General features: G+C 43.5%; 1 protein-coding gene across 1 annotated transcript in view; it reads left to right on the top strand.

The window, feature by feature from the left end:
• The window catches only part of MEGF6 (multiple EGF like domains 6), a 1305820-nt gene that overhangs the window by 539 nt on the left and 1277411 nt on the right, over window positions 1–27870 (top strand). The window lies entirely within an intron of this gene.

Raw genomic sequence — 27870 nt, 5'->3', positions numbered from 1 at the left:
GCAGGCAGAAGCGAAAAACCCGAGCCCAAATTGCTTTAGTCTGGTTCCGCACTACAAAGACTGCAGACCTGGGCTCTGAAGGCTGCCTTTGTGCTCCGTCCAGCTGTGGAACAGAAGGGCTTAGTCTTTTTCGAAGTATGGCTGGTGAATTAGTAAATGAGTCTTCCCGGTGCTTGTTGCTAATGAATGAGCACATGGGATTAATATTCTAGTGTAGCGCCCACTCCAGACGGCATTCGCCTCTAGGAACTGCCATATGTTTGGCAATCGAGGGTAGGGGATAAACGAGACGTGCCCAGGATCACAGACGGGTGCGGGTGCTCGAGTGGGGGAAGCCGAGATTGGGGCTCAAGTCTCCTCTTTCGAACACTCCAACTTAGTATTGTATTGCAATTGCATTCATATAGTGCTTAATACCCCTACCGAGGCGTCAAAGCACTTTTTTGGCGAGTTGCACGCTACTCCGGAAGCCATAAAGGATTAGCAGTGAATTAGTACAGTGAAAATATGAAAGTAATTTGAATGGTTGATTGGTTAGTCAGTTTTTTGGATTGAGAAGAATAGTGGAGGGATAGATGAGGGAAAAAAGTTTGCAATTTATATGGCGCTTGCTTACCTTGAGATCACATCTCACATGTATATCTCAAAATAGTTTTAAAGTGCCTTAGTGATGCAAGCTGCCCACTTTCGGTATCAAATGCAGCGCTTTGCAGAATGTGTACCAAAAATCGGAATACATAAGATATTGAGTATAGCAGGACTGAGTCAGCCCATAATGTCCTGAGCATCCATACTGTAAACCTTATATTGATCCAGAGGTTTTGTATTTAAAAAGTCTCCTTGGAGATGGTGGAAAATATTTCCTCTCATAAATGTTCTTCTGTGGTTTGCCCTTCCTGGGAGGTGTTGACTTTTGCAGGATTTTGGCAGTGTTGGTAAAGTGGGTCTGTTTTTATTGTTCGTCCTGTCGTCCTCTGTTTTATTCATCCGTGTCCTCAGCCTGGGGCTCTGCTTTCTGTAACCAATTGGCTTAAATTGAAATGCACGGGGAAAGCACGAGTATCCAAAGGTATTCTTCTCAATGTATGTGTTGTGGGTATAGCACGCCCAGGCGAATCAAGTGCGTCTAGGCACTACCAACTTTTTGGCAGATAAGAACAGGTGAAGTATAGAAGTTTCCTAAGATCAACCAGTTTGGTCAGATGGTGAGTTGGAATTCAACGGTGGGATTTGTGATGTGGGTTCAACAAAAATCACTGGACTAACCACTAACTTTGAGTTCCTCAGTAGCATGATATTCGTCATGAAGCGCTTCAAAGCCCCATCAGGGGAAGTAAGTGCTATATAAATGCAGGTAGAATACAGTACTATAGAATGGGTTCCTCCACTGCAGCTCCTGCCCATGGAAGATACACCCAGGGGCTTCTTGTGTTTGTACCCCTTTGTAGCAATAACCTAGCAAACCTGTCAGCAACCCAGAAGCCCACTTCCTGGTCCTCTCCTGTGCCACTGATCTTGTGAGTGATATAATAGAAGTTGGCATAGCATTTCGAAGCGTAGCATAACATAGCGCATCGTAACATAACTGTAGAAGATCAGATTATCAACAGAAGTAAACAATATGCCATTGTCTTTGCCATTCACTATACTGGATAATATTACATATGCTAGCATACTATATATATAGCACAACGTAACATAACAAAGCCCATCAGAACACAGCATAAGCCGTGATATCCTGCATAGTGTATGTTCCACAGAGTTATGAACAGGATGTGTGTGCAGCAGAGTGGGAGGTGGGCAGGCAGTATGCTGGGGCGGAGAGGGCGGGCAATAAATACCGACCATTGACATAAAAGCACTGAAGACAATAGCGAGTCTTTTCCACTAAAATGCCTGGCAGGGGCTGCAGAGACCACCATGTTTGTTGTACTATATTGGCCTGCAGCCCAAGTCTCTGGAGCTGCACGGGTGAGACCTTTTCAGGGTCAGTGCTGCTGAAAATTAACGCAAATGTGCATTAAAAGCACGGACTAACCTACAATATAGGTACAGTACACTTGATTGAAATTTAAAGTATGCAGCCCATAGTTGCACAGGCTAGACTACTTCAAAGCGCTTTATTTGTTAAAAGACATGAGAATGGACGGTGGTGGCCCCAAACACTTTTGTGAAGGGTGGAAAACTGATTTTTTGAAAAGACCTTCTGTTGCGACACTTAAGAAATACACACCCCTTGCTTTAGTTAGACTAGGCCCACCTAAAGACAAGTACTGTAGATTGTTGGGTAAAAAACATCTGTTTTTGCACCAGTGCTGTCCCCGGGTGCAGGCTGTTGGGAAATCTGTTTCCTTTTAGAGCTGTCTACTTGACATGTGACTTTGCATGTTTATCCCCCCCACCCCCTTTTAGAAAGTATCCCATTTGTTTGAGGTAAAGAAAAGTGACAGGACAGAAGAATGTAACATAATGCATTCATTGACTTGAGAGTCTATTTTTTAATAATGCTATGTGCTGTTTTACTAGGATGTGTAACATACTAGGGTTTCTTTCCAGATGTTAGCCTGCTCACAAAAGCATTAGTACAACCTTCAGTCACTTAAACTTCTGATTGTGGAGATTTTCATTGCTAAATACCAGTTAAAGTTAAATACACCGAGTCTACCGCAAATAGTTGTGTAATGCTTTACAACCCCCCAAATAAAATAAAGTTAAAATAATTCTTTGTGACCCAAGTCTTCATATGTAATGATGTATTTCATACGCATGCTGGTGAAATGGCTAAAACTGCTTTAGTGCTTGGAAGCTCCAGTCCCCCAGCTTGACTCTTAGGCACAGCTAAACTGTCAAGATGAGTCCAAAGTAACCAGCCTTCCAATAGGAGGACATACATGACGTCAAGAAAAGGAGTGTCCACCCATATACCTCGTGATAGCTAGCTGGGTTGCAAGAGCTACCAGTCACACAGTGTGTACATTTACTAGCAATAGCAAACAATTCTAACACAAGCAGAACCATAAACTTTACCCGCATGCCAAATAACCTGTCCTGTACTGTAGGCATGTAGACAACGACATTCCCACGATTCCCAATAGATGGACCCACATCTTCAACCTTCACATCCTCAACTTCTGTGCTTACTACACTAATACCCTTACTTCTTCTCATGGCATTTTTATAGGAAACATCCTTGCAATTGCATCTCCCATGCTCCCTGCACCCTGCCAAATCCTTAACTGACTCTCTCGCACACATACCCCCATTTGCACAATCCATCTCGGCTATCTTCACAATACCTTATTCACTGTTCTCCACATGCCCTCTTTCGTTCAGCATCTCACTGCCCTCCAAAAACTTCAGGCACCCAGAATTGCTTCATCTATCGACTTCTCCACGTAATGCTCCTTTTTTTCATAATAGCCAGTTTAAGAGCAGGATCAAGTGTATTAGTCCTCTCATTGTGTTATGTTTCGTACAACTTAGGTGTTTGGACAGTTTATTCATCAGCTCTGCTGTTCTTCACTCCACCTATTTGGATTGCTGTATCTAGCTAGGTGTAAACTTAGAATATGGAACTTTACCTCTCTTCACCCTAAAAGGGGATCACCCAGATGTTTCATTCTTTGTCGTCCTGTAACACCTCTTAATTTTCATTCATTTTTCCAACTTACATGCACCTTAATTGCTTCATGAATGGTTCCTTTTATCACTCAGTTGAATCGTTCAACGAAACCATTGGCCCGTGGATGGTAGAAGGAAGTGATCAATACTCGTACTCTGCAAATAATTCTTATTCTTACTGACTTAGAATTTACGACATCTACAACTTTCACCTCATAACATCGAAAACAAATCTAATTATATATATGTATTCACCGAGAAAAGCACAGTTAAAAACTGAGCTTTGTTTAAGGATCAAATGCCAAAAACCACTGAAATTCGCCAGTTATGTTTATAAGCGCACACATTACATGGCATAGCCCATGGTCGACAACCATGAGCAAAAGGCCTTTTTGGAAATCAACTTGGCGGATGACCATGAGTTACGTCATGTGTTGTGTGTGTTCCTAAACATAACTGCTAAATTTCGGTGATTTTTTTACGTGTTTGAGCATGAAACATGCAAGTGTATTTCATTGTTTTTTTAAGGTTTCCTTAATTTTCAACCTCCGTGGCATCCCAACCTACTCTGCACATGGCATTGGGCTTTGCTATGAAGGTCTTGGATGCAGGCCAGGCCATGTGCCCAACCCACAGCGGCTTCTCAGCCCCCACTGTGCATGCCCTGCCATGTACCCATTCTGGGCTGTGCATAGCCTTCAGTCAAGCCCAATGACCTGCCACCTTTGGCTATGTGCAGCAGGGTATGGTTGCAAAGCTTACCTGGCCTTAATTTGCTCTCTGCCAAATTTCATGCAGATTAACAGTGACTAGGGTATTAGTGAATGAAACCCTAATTGCTCTCTCATATACTATTGCTCCCCCCCCCCAGATGGATATGCACAAATCTTAACATATCCAAAAGTAAGCTGAACCCACTGATTGTCATATTTTGTGTGGCTTCATCTAATATACCTGCACTGAGTATCACTTGCTTGCTACTTGCTACGCTGGACACGGATTCATAAACAACTCCAAAGTTATAATCAAATTCACATTTTAATGACCCTCGTAACCATGTCCTCCTTGATGGATTAGCACAAACTTGACATACCAATATGTAAGTAATCCTATCTAGTTCCTGCTATGTTTTGTGCAGCTTCATCACACTTTGACAAACGTATTAACAACCCCTGTATGGATATGTATACATTCGATAATGCCAATTGTAATTTAAACATATTGAGTCTGCCAAAGTTCAGGTCAGGCATACTAGTCATTGTGCCAAAGTTAGGAGCAGATTAACAAATGGCTTTTCAACTCACAAGATATACAGAATGTTTAATCATTTCACCCCCACCCAGTGCCCTCTTCAAAAACTTATATCTCCAAAACTGCTGAAAGGATTCAAACTAATTAAAAATATGTTTGCTTTCTCAGTAAAGTTTTGCGTTCATGCCAACTTTGGTGTAAATCAGTTCAGTGTTTTTTGCTCTGATTTTTGTCAAAATTTCCTATGAGAACTAAAATGGGAAGTGCTAACTTTTTTCACCCAACCCCTATTTGTTTTTCCTCGGGTGGAAGTTCACAACACTAAAACTGGCATGCTAAAACATAGTTGACTGAGTTTGTACATTACCAAGTTTTGAGAAAATCAGTCCACAGAGTCCAATGCAAACACCACATAACTACACAGTGGATTTTGCCAGTGTGTAATATACCAGTTGCTTCAACAGCCTGAGTGGGTCTAGCAGTATCTTTTACTACTTTTTCCCAGGGAGGAATACTTGGCTAAAAATGGCACACAATATTGGACTTAAAGTCTGGTGTGTTTGATCAACAATTTCACACAATGCACAACATCACATTGTGCTCTCTACCAACACAATAATAGGCCATTAAAATATGCCTTAACTCATCGCTTAATAGAACAAATACCTACAAATCATTTATGACACCTTAGAATATTGGAATGTTAAGAGCTCCATTGAAGACAATATAATCGGGCATATAATGGCTGGTATAAGCTCAGAGCTCCAACAGTCCAATGTTTGTCTTTATGTTTCTCCCTTTTTAATTTAGAACATGCTAGTCTTAGTGAGTGGAATGTTCTAATATATTTATAGCCCATCTGTCTTAGGCCATGTCAGTTGTTACAGGCCCTCTACCTCATTATAGGCTGTCCCCTGTGCCTCGGGCCAGCAACTCGGGTTCAGGGCCTTTAACAACAGGTATATCCCTCAGCAGAGGACTAAAAAGCTATATTCGTTTTTTCTAACATCATGAAGGCGGCACCCTATTATTCTTCCTCACTGCGAACAGCCCATCATCAACCAAGCCTTCTTTTAATTCCCAGACCAATAATTTCTCCTCTTTAAGACTCATCTTCTTTAACCAACCACTACAAATATGCAAACTCTCTTCAACCGTTTATCTTCCTCATACCCTTTGGTACACTCTTCCTTTCAGCTCTTCCTTTTTCATCCTATTCCACACGGATGCCACTGTGCACCTACCCCATTGACCCTGCACATTCTCTTCCATTGAAATCATCATTCTGTCACTACATTTTTAGTGAATGACAGTAATATAGCCTTAGATCCCGCCGCAGCAGGTTCTACTGGCCATTAAAGGCCCGAGCTGAAGGCGAGGGCCTTTTACAAGGTAGCAGGCCTTTAGTAGCCGGTAGAGCCCACTACGGCGGGCTCTAAGGCTATTAGAACATTATGCCTCTAGAGGGCAGAATCTTTTAATTTGTAAAACAAAGGCCTCACTGGGTCCAAGGGGATTGAAATGAGGACTTTTGTTCATAGCAAGAGCTGTGAACAAACATTAGAATGTTGGAGCTCCGGCTTCTACCTACCATTAGATGCCCGGAGCACTCCATTGTTTTCATTGGTACTACTAACATTCCAATGTTGTAATATCAATTAGAACACATTCACATTTAAAGTTCTTGCTGTTAATATAAACATTCCACCTGTAGTCAAAACTGATGTCAAATGTTTGTGCTCACTTCGTAAAAGAAACTCACCACTACACAAACTTCCTGAAATGTTCAATTTCATAAACTTGTGCCAAAACGTCTGGCTCCATGAAAGAATGCATCTCTTCAGCCAGCCTTAACAAACGAGATGTAAGTGCAAGGACATGTGCACCACCTTTCACTTAATCTCCCAACACTGCACTTCACCCCTTCCGCTTCTTTCAGTCATTGCAACAGTCACACCCTAGGAATAACGACCCTGCATCAGTGGCACTTTACAAATTGCATTTTCAGGTCTTGCATACCTGACCGCTTTTAGTTATCTGTGGCTGAACACCTCTTGTGGACCATTCTAGAAACGTAGAGCTGGCTTAGAGACCACCCATTGTTTGCAATTGATAGATTTGTTGCCATTCTCATTTGCCCACTTCTTATTCAATGGCTTGCTTTTCATTTCTTGTGTTTGTCCCTCCCCTGGAGCATAGACCATCCTTTTGATTGTCTGGCTTGTATCCTTCCACTGCTCATATTTAGGGGACTCCAAGAGAGGGAATGTGTTTTCTTGCTCTCCCTCTCATGTTTTGCCTACTGCCCAATACACCCCCTCCTTGCTTTCCCCTCACTTGCCTACCATCCGTTTCTCTGTTGTTCCTGGTAGGGTCTCTTGAATGTTTCTATTGAATTCCATTTTTGGGGGGCAGGCCCTGCAGCCTGTTGCTGCAGGGCCGCTCCTCATTCCAAAGTGTGTTTTTGTGCACCTCTGTTGCTCCTTCGCCTCGCTCACACCCCTTTGCTACATCCTTTCACTCATGCACCCTCACTTGCTTCCCCATCCTCGTGGTCCTTTAAATAAATGTATTTATTTGTTTCAAGGGCCTGGTAGTTGCACTTTCCTGCCCGGCCTCTTTACACTGCAAAAAGCACGTTTGAATGAATATAATGTATTTGTTTTCCTCTTTATTTACCGATACCACATGGTGTCCACCAGTTTGGATCTATAAATGGGGAAAAAAGAAAATGGTGCCTGCATCATTGCATAGTCGCTCACATGCGTGATGACTCTTGCACATGCATACGTTATCATGAATGCACATGCATGTAGAATAGTATGGTCAACAGTGGTGCCTTTTCTATTTTTGCTGATGCTGCATGGAATTGGCGAAAAGCATTGTCAAAATCGATAGGTCAATAAGGCAAAACCTATTGACTATGCCTTTGTTTGTTATGCTTGCAAAGGTTACTTGTCTATTCCACACCTTTTAACACTTTAATTTTTTGTATTGGTAATTTCTGGGTACATGTTTTCTCTTGAAAAATGCGTCCACAATTTGAATAGAAGAAAGAAAGACCTGGTTAATTCAATATATCATTCTTCCTTTGGGCAGTTGAAGCTTCCTTGATTGACCACAGTCAATTCACTTTCAAATGTACTCCTGTTTAATGTGCTTGCGCCCCCCCCCCCCAAAAAAAATAAGGCACGCTTGGCAAGGCAGATTTATATTTTCAACATTCTGCAGTGAGACCATTTGTGCAGAAGTTTCCAAACAATCTTACCAGGCTATGACCTGTACTCCCTTGCATAAGTGCATCAATATAATACATTCTCAAATATACTGTACTCCTATCCTATTTAACAATTCATGCAAACGTCTTTTAAAAGACTACAATCACAGAGACTGGACCATATAAGATCAGTCTGAGCCTGAACTGGAAGGAATCACAGGAGCGATGAACACCATCAAAGATGTAAATTTGGGGTCTAATAGATCCTGTACGCATGCTGAATATAGATTGATTGTGCTAAATCAACAAGCATTCCTAATGAAAGCATGCATTTCCATTATATTTGGTAAAAGGGCAATTGGTCCAACAGAAAACAATTATTAGGTCCTGTTAGGTTCACTCACTAGTTTAACCTAATGATTTGCCCAGTCAAGCACAACCAGCAATAAAGATACTCATTCGGTTTAATAATCTCAGCTAATTGTAGTATTTCCTTCTCAGATCAAAACTCCATCCTGAAAGCAATTTTTTTCTTTCTAGTTCATGCACCACTGGTGGTACTCATTCTTTCACTCTTACTCTGCACGCAGCATCCTTCAACTTTATAATGTTTCCATCCAAAACCTCTGGAAGTTTGTGTAGTGTTTTTTTCTCAATAATTTGTCCGTCTCCTACAGTGAGCACTTTTTAGGTCTCGGCTGGAGATAGCAGCGCGCATGCGCTGCTCTCGGCATCCGAGAGCTTCTTGGAATCAATACAGATTCTGAAGCTCTCGGCGGTGGAGTTGAAGCCCCGCCCATCTTTTTAATTGGCTAGCGTCAGCTTCCATGCCAAACGCTGGCTTTTGGTTGTAAAGGAAGCTTCTTAGTCCCTCCTTGTTGCCGCCTTGTCTCCTTTTGGCCACGCCCACCGGGATTTGATCTTTTACCAGCGGCGTGACACTCTCCCCTTCATTGCTCCCTACGCACTTTTTTCTTCGCATTCGGCTTTCAGCTTTAGCAAGGTCAGCTGTGTGTTTATTTTCGCATCGTGCTTTCACTTAAAGTGAAAGCGCGAAGCGAAAATAAACACGTGGCTGCCTTTGCGGTACCACACTTGTTTTCATATCCTCTACCCTTTACAGGACAAGACACCTATTGAGAATGAGAACCCATGCATTCACGTCAGTTATCAAAGTAAGACCAATGCTTTCAACGCACACACCACCCTCTAATAACGGATTACACCTGGTCCTTCTGGGAGCTTTGGTTTCACTTCAGAGGACGTAGGAGTAGGCCTAGGAGCGGCGATGGAACCTGGAGTTGCACAGCTCAGCGCTGAAAGGTAAAGTGCCCCCACGCTACAGAGGCGAAGACACCCTGTCTCCCCCGCTAACATCGTAGTGCCTCCTCTGTGAGAGGTCTGTGACTCCGGCTGGTGCCCCCTTCAGACAGTTAATGGGATTGGGAAGGGTGCTGGAGGGGTCGGGGGAGGGAGGCAGATTCTCCTGTTAATTTGGGGAGGGGGTGCGAGCGGAACAAGGTCAGTTCAGCACCCCGCTCACCCATAGACAATCGGCGCGGTCTGCATTGCGCAATCGCTACCCGGCCCGACCTTCCTCCCAGCGGGCCAGTGTCACCCCTCTTAGCCCTCCGCAATGGTCTGTGTGGAAGGGATCCAGTCTCCGGCTATGACAGTGGCGGGGAGTCATTGTGCCTGTGTATTCCTTTGACGTGAGTGGCTGTGAAGTGTTTTTTAAAGAAGGGGTCTAGAGTCTACCATCCCTTTACAGCAGTGCAACCCTAGTCAGGCACAGTTCTCCTTGCGGGGTGCTCACAGCTCCCCTAAACTCTCATGAAAAGGTCTGGCCTGATACGCAGCCTGTGCAGCACCGGCTGCATCCTCCGTGGTAGGGCGGCGCCTGAGTCGCTGGCTGCCGGGATTGGCCACCGGGGCGTCCTGTATCCACCCCCTTCTAGGAAGGACTAGGGCCCATACATCCACTGCCATTTTGTAGAAAAGAGTCAGAGCTGGGAGGGGTCACCGGTCAGAGAGTTGCCTCATTTCCACATTGTGGCCGTCAGTGACTGCTGGGCCTTGCGTTTTATAGACAGCCTTGTGTGTGGTCTGCTTAATGTATCTTCAACTGCATACGAAAGGCTGCATGTTCCAAGTAGTTTACTGCATGTGGGGACTAGTGTTTTTCTTTGGAACGTTTGTACTGTTTATGGTTATAGTGTTATTGTCTACTAGATTATGCTTTACATTCGGGCCTCAGCGTGGGCGCAGACACAGTAAGAGGATGTGCTGCTCTCGCACTGCCCAGAGGGCTTAGGCCCCTCTCTGCTGCCATGAGCCGGGACATGTGCCCATCCCAGGGCTGTGCACTGCTCTTCCTGGTGCTCTTCTGTGGGAGCGCCCACCCAGGGGAAGCTGCCATGGGCCAGGCGGAGAAGTAGAGGCTCAGGTAAGGGGGCTTATGCAGGGGTTTGGCTGCGAGACCCAGAGACCTCATGTGACAGTGCCTCTACAACATTTGACAATCGGACCTTTGAATCCATTGACATCATACTTGCGTCTCGTCTTGGGAACCACGACTGCACCTACTGAAATGTTGCTACTTGCCACCTTGTATGAGCCTATAGAGTCTCTGATGCTTTATTTTCATCTGTGGACTTACTGCCCTCGTCTTCCTTTAGCTTTAATAGAATGACTGACCCTATCCCCTGTTCCTGTACAACGACTGACAGCATCTTTATTCAGTTCACGTAACAACACTTGGCGTTCATTGGATTTCTGACCGTGCTTTTTGAACTGCAGGAAGCTCCTGTGACATACCTGTACTTCCAGAATGGGTGACAGTGCTTAAGAGGCACTGACATAACAAGCATTAAAAATGCAATAGGTCTTGCCTTTCATTGAGTTAAAGCCATTTGCTTTGCTATACAATACTATTAGCAAAGCAAATGGCTTTAACATAATCAAAGGCGAGACCTATTGCATTTTCAATGCTTGTGGATATAGTATGTGCTGCAAACTCTTCTGATCCTTCCAACCTAAAGCCGGTGATCCTCACTTGTCCAGTTATAGCTTTCATTTACCTTCTCTCTCTTTAAATGTAAAAGTTAATATTATCACCCCTGCATCTTTATGAAATTCCCTCCATAGCTACCAGTCTTTACATCAGCAAAGCACATATTCACTCACGTTTTGCTCAATTTTCCATTTCCAGTCACTCTCTGAGATGACAGGGTAAGGTGAGCATGAAACAGCAATCCTATAAATGTTGACTGTACTAATTGCTATTTGTCATGCTCTATTGTACTTCTTTCCCCATTGTACTCATTTAAAACACATTTATTCTTGCTTCTCTTTCCATTCCCTTTTTATCAGATTCCGCAATTTGTGTCAAGTATGGGTTCATAAGGGCAGACACATAAAAGTCACGGAAAGGAAATTTTATTAGGAGTTGTGACGGTGAACAGATTGAACAATTCTTTAAAAAAAATTTTTTTTTAGTTTTATGTAGCACAAACTCGACCCGAACGAAGGTATCAGAGCGCTTTACATGAGCACCAGTTGCACTACAGACAGACACATTCATTTTGTTAGGCATGGGGAGATAACATGATTTGCCCAGAATCACAGGGTGTTGAGCGTCCCTGTCCAGACTCGAACCTGGTTTCCCACCTTCGAGGTCAGCGCTCCAGCCTTTTGTCTCTGGGCGAAGTGTGTTTGGTCATTCAGTAGGGTTCCTATTCTTTCCAGCAGCTAGGTAACCAGCCAAAGAGATCTTACACTGACCTTTAAAAGAACAGAAAACTTAGGCACATATCAGTTTTCACCAAATGCTCTAACCAGGTTGTAGCTTCACTTCTGTTGTTTGTGACACAAAGGTTTTGAGGGGAATAATCACAGATAAACAAAAGCCAGTTTCTGTGGACACATTTCCTTTGCACTAATGTAACATAACAAGAATCACGGATTTGTTCTAAGTCTATATTCTTCTCTACAATGAGTGGAGTAGCCCTAAACAACTCTTCTCTCCAATAGGCGAATTAGGTCTAAGTGCATTCTTCCCTATAATATGGAGCTCTCAACAACAATAATCCAGGTCAGCTTAACAAAGCAGTAACAAGAATAGAGGGTGAGAAAAGCGCTCACTCACTTCCCCTTATTAAATGCAACAATCAATGGAAAGCGAGCTGAATACCATGATCCATAACCTATTTTAGATGTCTTCTCACATCAGTGTGTGGAAAAAACTCAGGTTTTTAAAAAAGAACCCTCACCCAGTAATACAGACGAGGGCCTGAAGTAGGTACCTAGTGGGCGATCACCTTTGACAAATGTGTGCCTACAAGTGTCACCCTCTTGGAGCTTCCATGTTGTGATGGAGTACCGCAGAATAAAAACTCGAGAAAAGTGAGACAACAATCATAAGTTACGATCTGTCATAAAAATAATGTATGTCTTAGCATGCATGCTTCACTGCTCCTGAAGAAAGCCAATCTTGACCTTCTGGAAATCAAACTAACATTGCTGAAACATGTAAACCTGGGATTTGAGTGATCACTATTGCGGGGCATATCCACTACTGTTTTTAGGATGAAACTGAGCAGAACATTTGCTGCTCTGCGAGGCATGCTGTATTCAGGTAGGGGCTTGAAGCTTCGTCCCCTCTCCACCCATCTTTTTCATTGGCTTGTGTCATTGTCCACTGTAAACTGTTCATTGGTCAATAGGCTTAGTAGTCCCTCCTTACTACCGACATGTCTCATTTTGCAACCTCCCATGGCCACACCTCCTGCTCCATGTGTTGTTACTCAGTAGGCTTTAACCCCTTGGCTGCGGGGCTGATTCCCCCACTGTGCTGGGGGGTGGGGGCACGGCGCCCCGGTGCTCATGACGAGCTCAGCTCGTCATGAGCCACGTTTCTCGTGTGCTCATGACGAGCTGAGCTCGTCATGACCACGCCCGTTCCTTAGAACGCACAGCACAGCAGGGGAATTAGCCCTGCGCCTGAGCGTTCTAACGGTCATGACGATCTCAGTTCGTCATGAGCACACGAGAACTGTGGCTCATGACGAGCAGAAAACGTCATGAGCGTGGGAGGGGTTAATTACTGCCTCTAAGTACTATTTTCTCAAATAAAGTTATCCTGCCTGCCTATCTCTTAACGCTTTAAACAAAAATGTATAACACCGGCGCGGGCATTTGCAATGCAATAGGTCTCGCATTTGCGAGAGTTTAAGCTATAACATTGTATATGACAATGGGATGTATGTCGTTACAACACATACTTTTACAACGCATACCTTTACAACGCATTTTTTACACTGCAACATCCATTACAACGCATTCCATTACAACGCATACCTTTACAACAAATTCTTTAAAACTACCTTTACAACGCATTCCACTACAACGCATACCTTTACAACAAATTCTTTAAAACTACCTTTACAACGCATTCCACTACAACGCATACTACATTTACAACGCATACCATTACAAACGCATACCATTACATTGCATGTGGATAGTGTAGGGGTAAAAATTACCATTCTAACTCCAGGGGGTGCAACAGTAGGGACAGTGTTGGATAGTGTAGGGGTAAAAATTACTATTCTAACTCCAGGGGGTGCAACAGTAGGGTAAGTATTGGATAGTGTAGGGGTAAAAATTACTATTCTAACTCCAGGGGGTGCAACAGTAGGGTAAGTGTTGGATAGTGTAGGTATGCGTTGTAATGGTATGCGTTGTAATGACTGCGTTGTAATGACATGCGTTGTAGTGGTATGCGTTGTAGTGACATGCGTTGTAATGGTTGCGTTGTAATGGCATGCGTTGTAATGGATGTTGCGGTGTAAAAGTTTCGTTGTAAAAGTAGTGCGTTGTAAAAGTTGCGTTGTAAGTGTTGTTTCCCATGACAATATCTTTTATTTATCTGTTTTAAAAACAACACATAAATAAAAGGCATTGTCATTTACAATGTCAAAAAGTCTGGTAAATGCGAGACCTATTGCATTGCAATTGCTTGTTCTACCTTCCCCTACCATCATAGGTTACCATCATTAAAATGACCTTCATTGGTGGGTAACCTAGAGGCAATTTTAAAAGCACCTTTCCAATTCAATTGGGACGCACCACTGTAATCAGGAGCTGCACATCCAGATGCATTAGTCTTCTCGGGTGGGAACCCTATGATGACGCTTGCCTCGAACTAATGTTAGTGGATGAGGGTTCTTTAAAAAAATAGTTTTTCTCACACACAGATGTGAGGAGGGCATATAAAGTAGGTTACGGATCATTGAAGTGAGCTCGTGTTTTTTTCAATTTTTGTTGCCGATTAACAAAGCACCAACAACAAATAAGGTACAGTCCTTCAGCACAAGATGGCAGCATAGTTTCAGCACAATCTGTGCTGCTTTCTGTTTCCTGGTAGTACATCGTCTATTTCATGAATTGTTATTCAAGACAGTCTGAGTCATTGTAGGGCTAAAACTTAGTCTCCCTAGTAATGAGAGTACCATTCTGACATCATATGTCGTCATCAGAACGTGTCTGATTTCAGCTTCACCTGTGCCATCCCGGCCACGCCCATCTTCACCACAGGCTGTGCTTTTTAATGGGACGTATGTAAGACCTGTGCCTGATGCTCTGTTTGTGACAGATGATTGCCACGTCTGGTAAACGCATGCTCTAATGCGCCTGAAGAGCTCAAGCACATGCAATCTTGCAATGAAAATGTGTTAAACCTCTGTTTTTCCCAAATGTATCACGAGGAGACATGGGAACAATCGCTGTGACTACACACACTCCGATATCTCAAATGTAAACGTCACGCTTTCACCGTGAGACTAAACTTGCTTAGATCACTGTGCCCACCACCACTAGGCCTCTATTTTGAGCACACCTTAGTCAGCAAATTCTTGTTTCTGCAGTCTTTTTCATTCTTTAAAAAAAAATTGCAGCAGGCCAATTTAAATGCTTTAGTGAGGAAACATGTGCGAGACACCCACATGTACACCTGTTTACTCGCACACACAAGAACACCAACCCACACACATTTACACTCATGCACAAGACCACAAGATCCAGCTGCATAAAGCAAAGGCATTGGCAGAACCAGTAGGTCCGGCTTCAGTGTTGTAATGCATGACCACACAGGCATGCACGGATGCAGTTTGTATATCTAAACATATTAAAGTCAGGACTACTGACTTTGCCAATGCTTGTTTCTCCTGTAAGCTAACTCTATGCTCGCTCAGCCACAAACACTACCAATCATCAGTTTTAGAGATTGATGATGCAATTATAGCTGTCCTGGTTTCTCATTCAATACGCAGAATCCCACATGTCAAAGCTTTGGGTGCTCCACAGGTGAAACATGCTGGGTCATGTTTACAAGACAGAAGTAGGAGGGCTCAGATGTGCAGGAGGATCCCTCTCGAAAGGCTGTCTCTCCAAGCTCACATCCGGGGCATAAAATAGGCCCCTGCAGTACCTGAGCCACGTGGGGGCACCCTTGAGGGGGCCCCATTCGGCCTAAGACCTCTGAATGTCTGTGAGATATGCGAGTCTCAGGGCCTCTTTATCACTACTAAAGAGGGGTCCAATAATTTTGTGTTACGCCATAGAGTTACATGTACTCAATACACTGGTGAAATGGTTTAAACTGCATTAGAACATTGGAATGTTAGGAGCTCCCTTGAAAACAATGGAGTGCCCTGGACTTCTAATGGCGTGTAGAAGCCTGGAGCATCAACATTCCATGGTTTGTTCACAGCAACAAAGGCCTCACGGAGCCCAAGGGGATTTCAATCTCCTGGGGCTCCGTGAGGCCTTTGTTTCCGAATTAGAAAATTCTGCCCTTTAGGGCGCAATGTTCTAATAGCCTACGGCATAGATGCATCAAGGTAAAATCCGCTCGCAAAGGGGCAGATTCTCAGAATCTGCCCCTTTGCGACCGGTATTTTTGCATTTGGGATGCATCATCCCAAATGCAAAAATCGCAAATTAAGAAATCGCAAAATTGCGATAACTTGCATTTAAGGAATCTCAAATTGAGATTCCTTAAATGCAATGCATTAAAGTTTAAAAAATAACGATTTTGCTAATAGGGCTCGCAAATTACCATGAAGTTGAACTTCATGGTAATTTGCAAAAACTTTGAAAAATACACTAAAGTGCATTTTTTAAAGTTTCATTTTGCGCACACACATGTCCTAAGGGCATGTGTGTGCGCAACATATGTGCACAGATCAATTTCAGGGGTGCAACAGGGTGTCCTTTGGACACCGCTGCACCCTTGAAATCGCATTCGCAATTTGCGACTCGCTAATTGCGATTCGCAAATTGAGAATGTCTTGCCATTCATTCCTGAATGAATGGGGAGGTATTCCTTAATTGCGACTCGCAATTTGCGAGTTGCAATTAAGGAATTTTAAGAAATCGCATTTTTTAGAGATTTCTTCTTGCATTGCATTTTGCTATTCCTTAATAGCAAATCGTTATTTTTCGCTATTAAGGAATAGCAAAATAGGTTCTTGATGCATCTGGGGGTTAGTGCCCTCCATAGCGGGCTCTACCGGCCATTAAAGGCCCGCGCCATTGTTAAAGGCCCCTGCCTTCAGCTCGGGACTTTAACGTTGGAGCAGGCCTTTAATGGCCGGGCGAGGCTGCTACGTCGGTTTCTAAGGCTATATTATAGTCGCTGAACATCCAATCTTCCAATAGGAAGACACATATAAAACATTCTGAAAAGAACTTAACGTTGAATAACCTCGCACTAACTACTGTACTTGCAAGAATTAGCAATAAACTGTATAAACTAGAAGAGAATCAAATTTAAATCAGTCTGCTTGGCCCACCGAGTGATTTATAATAAACGCTCTCCTTGAATTCAGCGACTGCTGACTCCCTATAACCCTAAAAGATCATTAAACGCCACTGATCAGAGACTCCTCACCGTACCAAAAATTAAAAAAAATCAGAAGTGGAGGGTGTTCTTTCGCCTACCTGGCACCAAGGCTCTGGAACTCGCTGCCTTTATCCCTGATGAAGACCGAGAAACAACATTTAGGAAACTACTCAAAACGTACCTTTTTTATGAAAGGCTTGATTGAACCTCTATTTGCCGGACTTGATTTTCAGTACTGGGAGGCCCGTTTAGCCATGCACTTTACAAATCCCAAGCTTAGCTCAGACAGCACATTATATATCATTATTTGTATTTAAGTATTTATTGAGAATTTTTTTGTGTGTTCTAGGCCCATGAGCTACAGCATGTTTTAAATAGAACCTGCGTTTTATTATTGGAATCCTCTGAGCGGATTTTAGCTTTAACACTTCCTGACCTCCCTGTCAATCAGCAACTTTACTCATTGAGAAGGATCCCGCCCAAATTACTTGCCTGCGGCACTAAAAAAATGTTCAGTTTCAACATAAAAAAAATGTGGTGCCCGTAGGCAATGGACCAATCAGCACCCAGTCTCTCTGGCGTCTGCTGACAGTTACAGGTAGTTAATCCTGATATCTGATCATTTTAAAAGAACAATCTCTTTAAATTACAATATACATAACACAAACATAACACACCAGGTGTTTTTGTAAAGTGCACGTTCACCCCAGCAACGGGGAATCTTGGCTCTGAAATAACAGATGTATATTGTTACCCAACTCATTTTATCGACCTCAAATAGATGAAAGGCTGAGTGGACTTGCCGTGATATGAACCTGTGACCATGTGGTCGAACACAGGCCCCTGCAGTGGATGCATTAGTTCACTGAGCCACCATGCCCTCATCTCAGCCCACTGGACCCCAAAACATCATGGATGAACCCTACAGCAGCCTTAAATCGCTGCAAGGCTACACAATTCGGCTGTTACCCAACTCCACAGCACTCAGTTTAGCAACTGTGAAGAATGAATAATTGAGCAGGAGAGCGAGAGCCAGAATTGGAACTTACAACTTGCGTGTATAGTTCATTAGCAGGGACATTAATCAACAATAGATATCACAGTCATCCAAGTAGAAAATAGCTCAAAAAGTGTGATGCATTGCAGCAAACTGGAGGTCTCACGTTCAGAGTTAAGATCAGAAGAGAATATATTTCAGCAGACATATGAAAGGATAGTGCTAAGAAAGGCCCCCGAATGCTGGAGGAGAGATGTGTGAATGTGTGTTGGAACTTGAAGGCTATTTGGTGTAGTTGTGGTCAGCGGCGGCTCCTCTGATGTGGCAGAGGAGCGTCACCTCACCAGTCAGTAGCTCAAAAAATGTAAAATAAAGCAAAAATATCCCTTGTTTATTATTATTGTTTTATTTTTGCTCTCGGAGCCGAGGCTTGGGGGCGGGGCCAGGGGGATGAGGGGCTGGTGTTGGAGTGGTTGCACTCCTATTCAGGCCGCATGACGGTCTGGCCGGCTGTATCAGGACGGCCAAACCGTCATGCGCACTGAAGCTCCCTTCAACCCGAGCTGCATTGCTGAGTTTGAGAGAGCAGGCACAGGCTCCCAGTTCTGATGCTGCTTTCAACAGCATGAAAGCAGCTTCAGGATTGGCCGCAGTGAACGCTGGGAGCCGGTGCCTGCAGTGGAGAGGAGAACGATGTGGCGATGCCGCAAGTAACTTTTTTTTTTTTAAAGTGTCTCGTCATCTGTCTGTCTTTCCGTTCCACCCCACTCCCGCCCCCCATTCCCCCCTCCCCCGCCACTCTATCAACACACCTGCTGCTACTGGTTGTGGTGTGAAATGGTGACGGATGGAAGGAGAGAGGAATTTCAAGGTGAGGGTTGTACTCACCATTGATGATGGTTTTGATTGAGGGCAGCTGGATATACCTAGAAACTGGTAAAGAGTCCCCAGAAGTAGGAGGTAGAGTGGCTGCAGAGGAAGGGGAGTGAGGAAGCTATTCAGTTGCAAAGGGAAGCATAGAATGGAGTGTAGATTGAAGTGTGTGATTATGACTTGGGGCCCTGTGGTTGGTATCAGGTGGTTGTCAGTGGAAAACCTTCATCAATCAACAAACAGTCTGCTGTTAGTCCATCGTAAACCGTGTCCCACGTAAATCCCACAATAACAGCCAGGAGAAAACTGGTGCTGAGAGGACAGGAGACCAGTAGAAAATGCCAGGTACACTGCAAAATATCATTCAGCATTTGCAAAGGACTCATTCATTCCTAAAGCAGCATTTTGGTGCTGAAATAGCAAGATGTTTATAGTGATACATCTCAGGGGCACTCATTTTGTCAATTTGGTAGCATGTAAGACTGAGTGTACCCACTGAAGTTCAGACCTGTGACTTTCAGAAATGAATGGATGGTCAGTCCACTGGGGCTGTCTTCCCAGCTGCGTGCTACAAGTTAGTGAAAGGTTCTATCAAGAACAAATATATTATCAGAAGCATAGTGGCTTCTGGAGCTGGTTGCTCATTGTGGACAATTGCCTTTAAGTAGCGTTTGCGTGTATTTAAAGTACGGTTTCGTTTCAGCGATTGATAACTATTTATTTATTTATTTATTTTATGTGCTTGTATAGCGCCTGAATATAGCGCAAACTTGAACGTGAAATGGCCATATTCAATATTATTCTCCCTATTGATCGAGGAAGGCTGAACGGCCGGGCCAGTGCAAGGATCTTTGTCAGCCTTAGCAAAGTGAAAAGTTGCCACATGGCTATGCTGGCATTTGTTTTGTGTAGGGTCTAGGTTGACACAGCCATGTCATAGGCAGCCACAGACTCAGGCTGCAACTTCTTTGTTTTTCAAAGAATGGAGGCCACATAGTTGCCACCACTGATTAACTGACAGGCTAATCTTTACATTTCAAATCTGTTGCACTTGCACCCTTACATTAAGGCTGCCTTTTCAATTCCTGAGTAAGTCCTTTCAGGTCAGATTTTTCACTTCTTAAACTTTACCTACCCGATGGGAGTTCACTGCGATTCTCTTGATGTGCTTCTCATATTTGACTGATCTTTCATTAATAATGCTGTAACAGTGTTGTCCCATGCTCTCCAAGGCCCCATCATTGTCCAGAAGCAGAGGGCTTCCTGAAGCATATATCCTAAGCACCACGAGGACAAACACTGCACTTGAAGAAGTGCACTATACAGGTGTATACCATGCCTGCTACCACTCCCAGGACACTTCACCATGCCGGGCTAGGGTCTTCCAGTTCTGGTAAGATAGAGCAAAAAGGACAAAAGAAACCAGCAACACCCTTCAAATTAAAATCCAAATCTGTCCCATTGGCAGCACATGATGGTTTGGATACCTTCAGTGAAAATGTGGTAGCGCAAATTAAGAAACTGACCCACGCAAACAATAAAACTAAGAAAAAATACTCAAATGAGGAAAGAAAATATAATCAATTGATCTTAAAATTGCAACAGGAAAAACTGATAATAAGAAACGCTGATAAGGGCGGGAATGTCGTCCTATGGCCAGTTGTGGATTATTTAAAGGAAGCTTACAGCCAACTGAACAATGTCGAATGTTACAAAAAAAGTAACCCTTTGAAATATAAGGTAATACAAGAGACGTTATTTACTAATCTTTTGGCATTTAAAAGCTTGGGTCTCCTGAGTTTGGATGAATATAAATTCCTTAAGAAAGAACATCCTCTGGTACCGTATATTTATTTTAACCCAAAGGTTCACAAAAATCCAACGGTTCCACCCGGAAGACCCATTATAGCCGCTTGTGAAGGGCCACTTGAGCACCTTTCCAAGTATATTGATTATTTTCTACAGACCCACATGAAGAATTTGGAATGTTATGTACAGGACACTAGTGACTTCCTTACAAAAATTAAAGATTTAGCATGGAGTCCGGACTTTCTACTGGTCACATTAGATGTATGTTCATTGTATACCTGCATCAAGCATAGAGATGGGCTTCAGGCCACGGAATATTTCTTGAGCACAAGACCAATAGAATATGCCCAACATACAAAAATGTTACTTGATATGTTGTCCTTCTGTTTAGAAAATAATAGTTTCCTTTTTACTGGTCAATTTTACCAGCAGGTGCAAGGAGTAGCTATGGGGGCCAGTTTCTCCCCCAGGTATGCCTGTTTATTTATGGGCTGGTGGGAGGATCTGGTCCTCAAGCGAAACTATGATCAAATTTGGACAGACCATGTTGTATCCTGGTTGTGTTTTATAGACGATCTTTTTGTTGTATGGTGTGGGACTGAGAAGAGTGTGTTGAAGTTTATTAAAGATATTAATCAGAATGATTTTATCTAAAATTTACTTTTAACATCAGCAAACACTCTGACATTTTTAGATGTACAGGTTTTAATTGTAAACAATTTTTTAACAACTACCCTTTTTAGAAAACCGACTGTAGGCAACACATTGCTTCACGCAACTAGTGCGCACCCTCCCCATCTAATAAGAAGTATACAATATGGGGAAATGCTTCGCATTCAACGTATATGTAATGACCCAGTGGATTCGAAGCAGAAGCAATTGGAGAATTGTGCACGGTTCCTAGACAGAGGGTATAGCCAGAAGGTAGTGGAAGCTGCAATGAAAAAGTCCCAGTTAAAACCTAGGGATGAACTTCTTACTTACAAGACCAACAAATTGCAGGAAGTAGGTAAGAAAAAGGTGGAGCAGGTCCGAGTGATTCTAACATACTCTAAACAACAGAAAGAATTGAGGAGCATAATTAGAAGAAATTGGCACTTTGTCCAGGATGATCCTGTGATAGGTGACCACATGCCCTCCAACCCAGCGATAGCTTTTTGTAAGTCTATGAGCATGGGCAACATGTTATCAAGAAACAGTCAGGAAAGTTTCAAAAAAGACATCTGGCTACCCTATAGGAAGGGTTTTTACAAATGCTTGACATGCAGAGCCTGCCAGTTTGGCATTAACACAAAAACCTATAAAACAGCGTTCTCAGGTACAAACAAAGAAATTAAACAACACCTTACATGTACAACTGAGTATTGTGTGTATGTCTGGAATGCGAGTTGCAACTAAAGTATATAGGCAGTACAAAACTGGCAGTGCACAAAAGAGTCTTACAGCATTTGAGGGCCATCACAAATAAAGATCAAAATTATCTTGTCGCACGACACTTCCAGGCTGTACATGATAGTAACCCCAAATATTTAACCCCTTCCATGCTCATGACGGAACGGTTCCGTCATGAGCGTCGGTTGGCCTGTGCTTATGACGGAACCGTTCCGTCATGGTTCCATAGGCCCAATGGAACGTTCAGCACGGCAGCTAAATTCGCGCAGCACAGAAGGGGTTAAAATACTTTGCTATAGAGTAAATACCAACGACTAAGAGAGGAGGGAATAGAGAAGCTAAGCTTATACCAACAGAAACAAGCTACATATTGGAGTTCGATTCTAAGTGGCCGGGAGGGTTGAATGCGATAGAAGATCTCCACACATTTTTTTGTGATGATAAGTCTGTATAAACAATGTAAAGAAGGAATGTTATCTGCTATATGTGTACACTAGAATGTTTTGAATAAACGGCTTACAATGCTGTATATCAACGGCATCCTTGTATGTTAACCGGTTACCAGGGTAAAAGACAGCGAACATAATGTAACCCTTTTTAGCTAAATTTAATTTATGAATACGGTTTTTAATGATTGGTTTTAAGACATTTGGGTAGTTTTTATTTAAATGTCTTTTAGCTAATTGTTTTTAGTAGTATCATGGAGTATAGCTTATCTAATTATATAAAGGGACCTCTCGCTCTACATTTCTCCTAAAAACTCTACACTCATGTTGACAGATTAGTAGGATGCGCATTTGCACATTGTATACGCACATTGTTCACTTTATGGTACTGAATCTCCGTTATGCCTCTATTTTTTGCACTTTGCAAGCACAAGTCACTTTGCAGTCTAATACTTAGGCACAAGACACTTTCATCATAGTACTGTTGCACCACAGCACTTTATGGTTCAATGAAGCAGTTATTGAATTCCTTTGAAAACTTAGTACTGTAGCACGATGGCACTTTATCGTTCAATGAATCAATTAAATTGAATGGTTCTCTTTGGAATAGCTACATATAGTATACTATAGTTTATAGGTGCAAATATTTAGTCTATGTATGACTTGAGCATTGCCTAGTGATATTGCTGTTTAGTGATGCTTCGCTGTTTTTAAGTTTTGTTTATCAATTCATGGTTTAGTTAGTTATACACAGAGGTGAGCACATAATATGTTATAAATATCTATTGCATCATAAGAAGTAGGACAGTAAAAAGTAAATTTGAGAACAAGCATTTATGCCGATAAGTTTCTTGTCTTGGTTAGTCCCCAAGTAAAGGAAAATCAATATTCTCACAGAATGGGTAAAATGTATTAACACTGTGTGCATTTAAGCAGTTATTTACATATATACAAAAATATCCCAAAGTGAGAGATGCGGATTATTAAATGTAATCTGATTCTGTTAAGGTATTTAAACCGTCAAGTATTTTGTCTATGTCCATGAAATGTATGATGCACTAGCACTTAAATTTGGAGAAGTGTCTGCGCATGATCAGGTGATCAAGGCCACTTGGACGGCCGAAACGCGTCTTGACGATGTGGGATTAAATAAAAAATAGTGCTGGAGCACAAGTTGGTTTACGCCCGTGATTTTCGTGTCTAAGCGGAGTACTTTGCAAGTTGCAGCATATATATATATATATATATATATATATATATATATATATATATATATATATATATATATATATATATATATATATATATATATATATATATAAATAAATAGATTTAGATATATATTTTCCTTCGCCTGCAGTCTTGTTGTTTTCTGCCGCACTCCTGATCGAAGGGCGCGTCGCCTTTAGGGATCCAACAAGAAAGGTCCGTGAACGTATCCCAGTAGTCCTTCAACAAAAAAGGATGACAACGCACCGTGTGGTTTCTCCGAAATATTTTAATATCAGGCCACCATTGAACGCATTTGGCTGTAGCCAGCTTGCTCACCGATACCGAGGTGCCATTACAGGGAGTCTTTTAACAGTTTCAGTTACGACGTGAAAAGCCCACATAGTGAAAGTAGACTGATAATACTAATTCCGCTCACTTCTTTTGTTCTTACATTTTTCAAGGTCATTAACGGACAAATATCAAATATTTTCTTCTCACAATCCCCTCCAAATTCAATCATTATTACACCCTGAACAAATTATACGTTTTTTTTGTTCTCATAATAGAAATGCTCTGACAACTAATTTACGCGTCTTTTGCAATACTCTTTAGCACTGTATTACAGCAATATCAGTCAGTATAGCTTTATTCGATTTTGGTTTAAAATCATAAAAGCGTACAATTGAAAACGGTTATAAATAAGAACATACATACAATAACACATAATATCTGAAGTAAAAAAAAACAAAAAAACTTTTGCCCAACCTGTGGGGATAATATATTAATTATGGCGTACTTTCGCAGGTTAAAATTAAATCAAACAATAATTAATAGGGGTTCCAATTCTCAGGTGTATAAAACAATGATTCCTGTCTGAGACTCCAGCGGATCCAGAACGCCTCAGCCAGACTCATCCTCGACATCCCCCGACGCAACCACATCTCCGGACATCTGAGAGACCTGCACTGGCTCCCCGTCAACAAGAGAATCACCTTCCGTCTCCTCACCCACGCACACAAAGCCCTACACGACCAAGGCCCGAGCTACCTCAACAACCGCCTCAACTTCTACGCTCCCAAACGCCACCTTCGATCGACCAACCACGCCTTTGCTGCCGTCGCCCCCATCCGAAGAGCGACAACAGGAGGAAGGTCCTTCTCCTACCTGGCCGCCAAGACCTGGAACACCCTCCCAACCGACCTTCGCCTGACCCAAGACCACCTCTCCTTCAGGAAGAAACTCAAGACCTGGCTGTTCGAGCAGTAGCGGCACCTCACCCCCCCCAAGCGCCTTGAGACCCTCCGGGTGAGTAGCGCGCTCTATAAATGCCTTGATTGATTGATTGATTGACTGTCTGGTATAGGTGGGAAAGCTACGGCCGCTCGATACATGGGGTCCTCTGCCCATTAAGATGTTGCAGCCTGCCTTTAGGCTAGATGTGGGGATGTACGGCTTTCTAGGGTAAAAATCATGCAAGTCCCAGACGGAAATTGGGCCGTTTCCCACTAGGGGTGGACAGGTACGCAGGTATGGGACAATGTGTTTCTGCCTAAATCTAACGAGTACTAGGTCACCATCGATGTCTTTTGGGAGGGAACCCAGCCAACCCACCCTTCTGACTCAGTATTGTACCCTCGAGGTTAGGTGGCAGGGGTCTATTTTTTGCCTGTCAAAATTTAGCCTTGTTTAGCAGATCCTGTTGTCTCTCGGTTTTCCTAGGTGTAAGTGATGGTACTCCCGCGAGGACACATACAAAAGGAGCTGCCTCTGGTGGGAGTTGAATAGGGGTATCTTTATTATGCTGTGCTCTAGAAGAAGTAAGGAGCGGCAAAACAGGTTTAAAAGAAGTTTTGCGGGCTATTGGGGCTGGTGCGTTAGGGACTATTGATTGGGATGAAGCCCTTCTGTCTTGCGTAATTGGCTTAGGGTCTTTGGGAGTAGAAGGTGATTGGGAACATTTAGGTGTTATAGAGCATTTATTGGTTATCAAGTTCGACTTGATGATTTCCTCCATTCCAGTCAGCCTGTCCCCTAGTATGTTTATTTTTAGGTTTCGACCTGGCCGTAGCACTGCGAAGCAGTGCTCCGCCCAGGCGAAAGCTATTGTTTACATTATGGGGGACTTGATTCCGCCCCTTCTTCCATTGGCTAGCTCCATAAATGGAGGCTAGCCATTGGAAGAGAGTGGCTGTCAATCACACTTTCCCCGTGAAAACGCGATTCTGGGGCGTTTCTGTGTCTTTTTTAAAGTACCGTCCTCTCCTCTTCCCATTGGCTGGAATTTTACCTTCCAGCCAATGGGAAGGGGAGAGCGCGAAAAACAGCCCCCGAATCTGCCGGCCGGGACACCCCTGTGACGTCATTCCCCAGGCCGCGCTGTGATTGGCTGCCGGCCCGGGACCTGACTTGTTTGTTTGTTCTCTCCTTTATGAGGTAAGTTGTGTCGTGCCTTTGTTTTCGCCCCCTTCTGCCTGCTGTCCGTGTCTTTGTTTTCGCCCCCTCCCGCCCGCTGTCCGTGTCTTTTTCACCCCCTCCCGCCCGCTGTCCGTGTCTTTGTTTTCACCCCCCTCTCGCCCGCTGTCCGTGTCTTTGTTTTTGCCCCCCTCCCGCCCGCTGTGTGTGTGAGAGAGACACTATCGGAGCTCATAAAAATCGAGCTGTGTAGGTGTCAGAGTTTAGAAAACTCTGTTCACAGGAATGTCAGAGCTCACCAGTGTGTGTGTGTGTGTGTGTGTGTGTGTGTCAGTTAAAGCTCCAAACTGCATTTCAGAAGTTTGTTTGTGTGTGAGAACTCAAAAGTGGGAGTGCGTATTGCGGACGGAGATCAAGGTCGTGTGAGCCAGGGCATGGGGGTGGGTGGATGTGTGTATGTATGTATGTATGCCTGCTTGTGCAACAGCGCTTAGAGGCGAACGGTTGAGAGACAAAGAGCACTGCCTCCCTTTCCCGTTTAAGTGTGTTCGAGAGAGAGCGGTGTGAAAAAGGACGTGCGTGCATAGTTTGCAAGTACAACAGATCACATGACCCGTCCGGAGACCATGGGGGTGGGGGGGCGTGCATGTGGATGTCTGAGAAAGATAAAGTCCGTGTCATGAGGACTGCGTCGAGCAATGCGCGTGTGCCCCCGGGCTCCCTCACACAGGTGTGCTGACCCCCGCCGCACAGCGTTCTGGGAGGTGTAGTCCTTGGGGCCCCTAGCGGGAGCAGAGGACTTCAACCCCCACATTGCAGCCATGCCGAAATATCCGTGTTAACTACTGGGTTTTGATCCCCACACCCTGCCGCCCTCATGTTTCTCCATAGCGCTGTGCTATCGACCTCGGAAGGCTCAACGGCTGCGTTTGAAGCAAACACCCACACCTCGGAAGCAGGTTCATTCATTATGCGTCTGTGAACTCTCTTAAGAGAAATGGAACATGGTGCGAGTCACATGCCACGTGTATCATTTCCAATGACCCATAAATCTTCGAAAACAAGGGAGGCGGGAGCAGTTTGGACCTGGTGAATTACAATATTTGAATGCGGCTACAGTCTTGTCAGTGCGATGCGGCACAGAGCAGACGAGCCACAGCACTTAGCAGCCACACCAATGGCACATAGGCGCTATGCATCACCGATTAACATACCATTCTAGAGGAAGGCGCGATATATGTTATTGTATTCTTTAAAGTCTTTTAAAGTTATTTGTATGGCGAAGACATGTGGAAAGTAAGTCTGCTATTAGAATATAAAACTACTTAGTTTTCACTTCATACTTTTATCTGATTCTTAGAACAGGCTTTCATTCAACACTCCGAGACGTTTGCCCCATGAGATATACAGCCGCTGGCATATATCAGGGATTAATGGGTCCCTCAGGATTCAGGGCCCCGGCGTCACTGCATCTGCAGCACGCACCACTGGTAGCGACCCCCTGGGCTAAATGGCAGAATAAAGCCAACAATGAGTGCGACGGAGCGTACATCTTGTTTTTATCACAAAATATCCATCGCTTTTTCGAATTACATTTGAACAAGGTCTATCAATTGCTGCATTTGAAAGGCAGTCTTGTCACATAAGAGCCTCACGGGCCGCAGTATCCGTCAGGTGACGTCTCCTCGGATGACGTCATCGTGATGTCAGAAAGTCCCACGAGGCCATTGATAAG

Source organism: Lissotriton vulgaris, chromosome 5, assembly GCF_964263255.1.
Source record: "Lissotriton vulgaris chromosome 5, aLisVul1.2, whole genome shotgun sequence".
NCBI lineage: Eukaryota > Metazoa > Chordata > Amphibia > Caudata > Salamandridae > Lissotriton > Lissotriton vulgaris.
The sequence above is the reverse complement of the archived record's forward strand: the minus strand, read 5'-3'. Positions and strand labels throughout refer to the sequence as shown.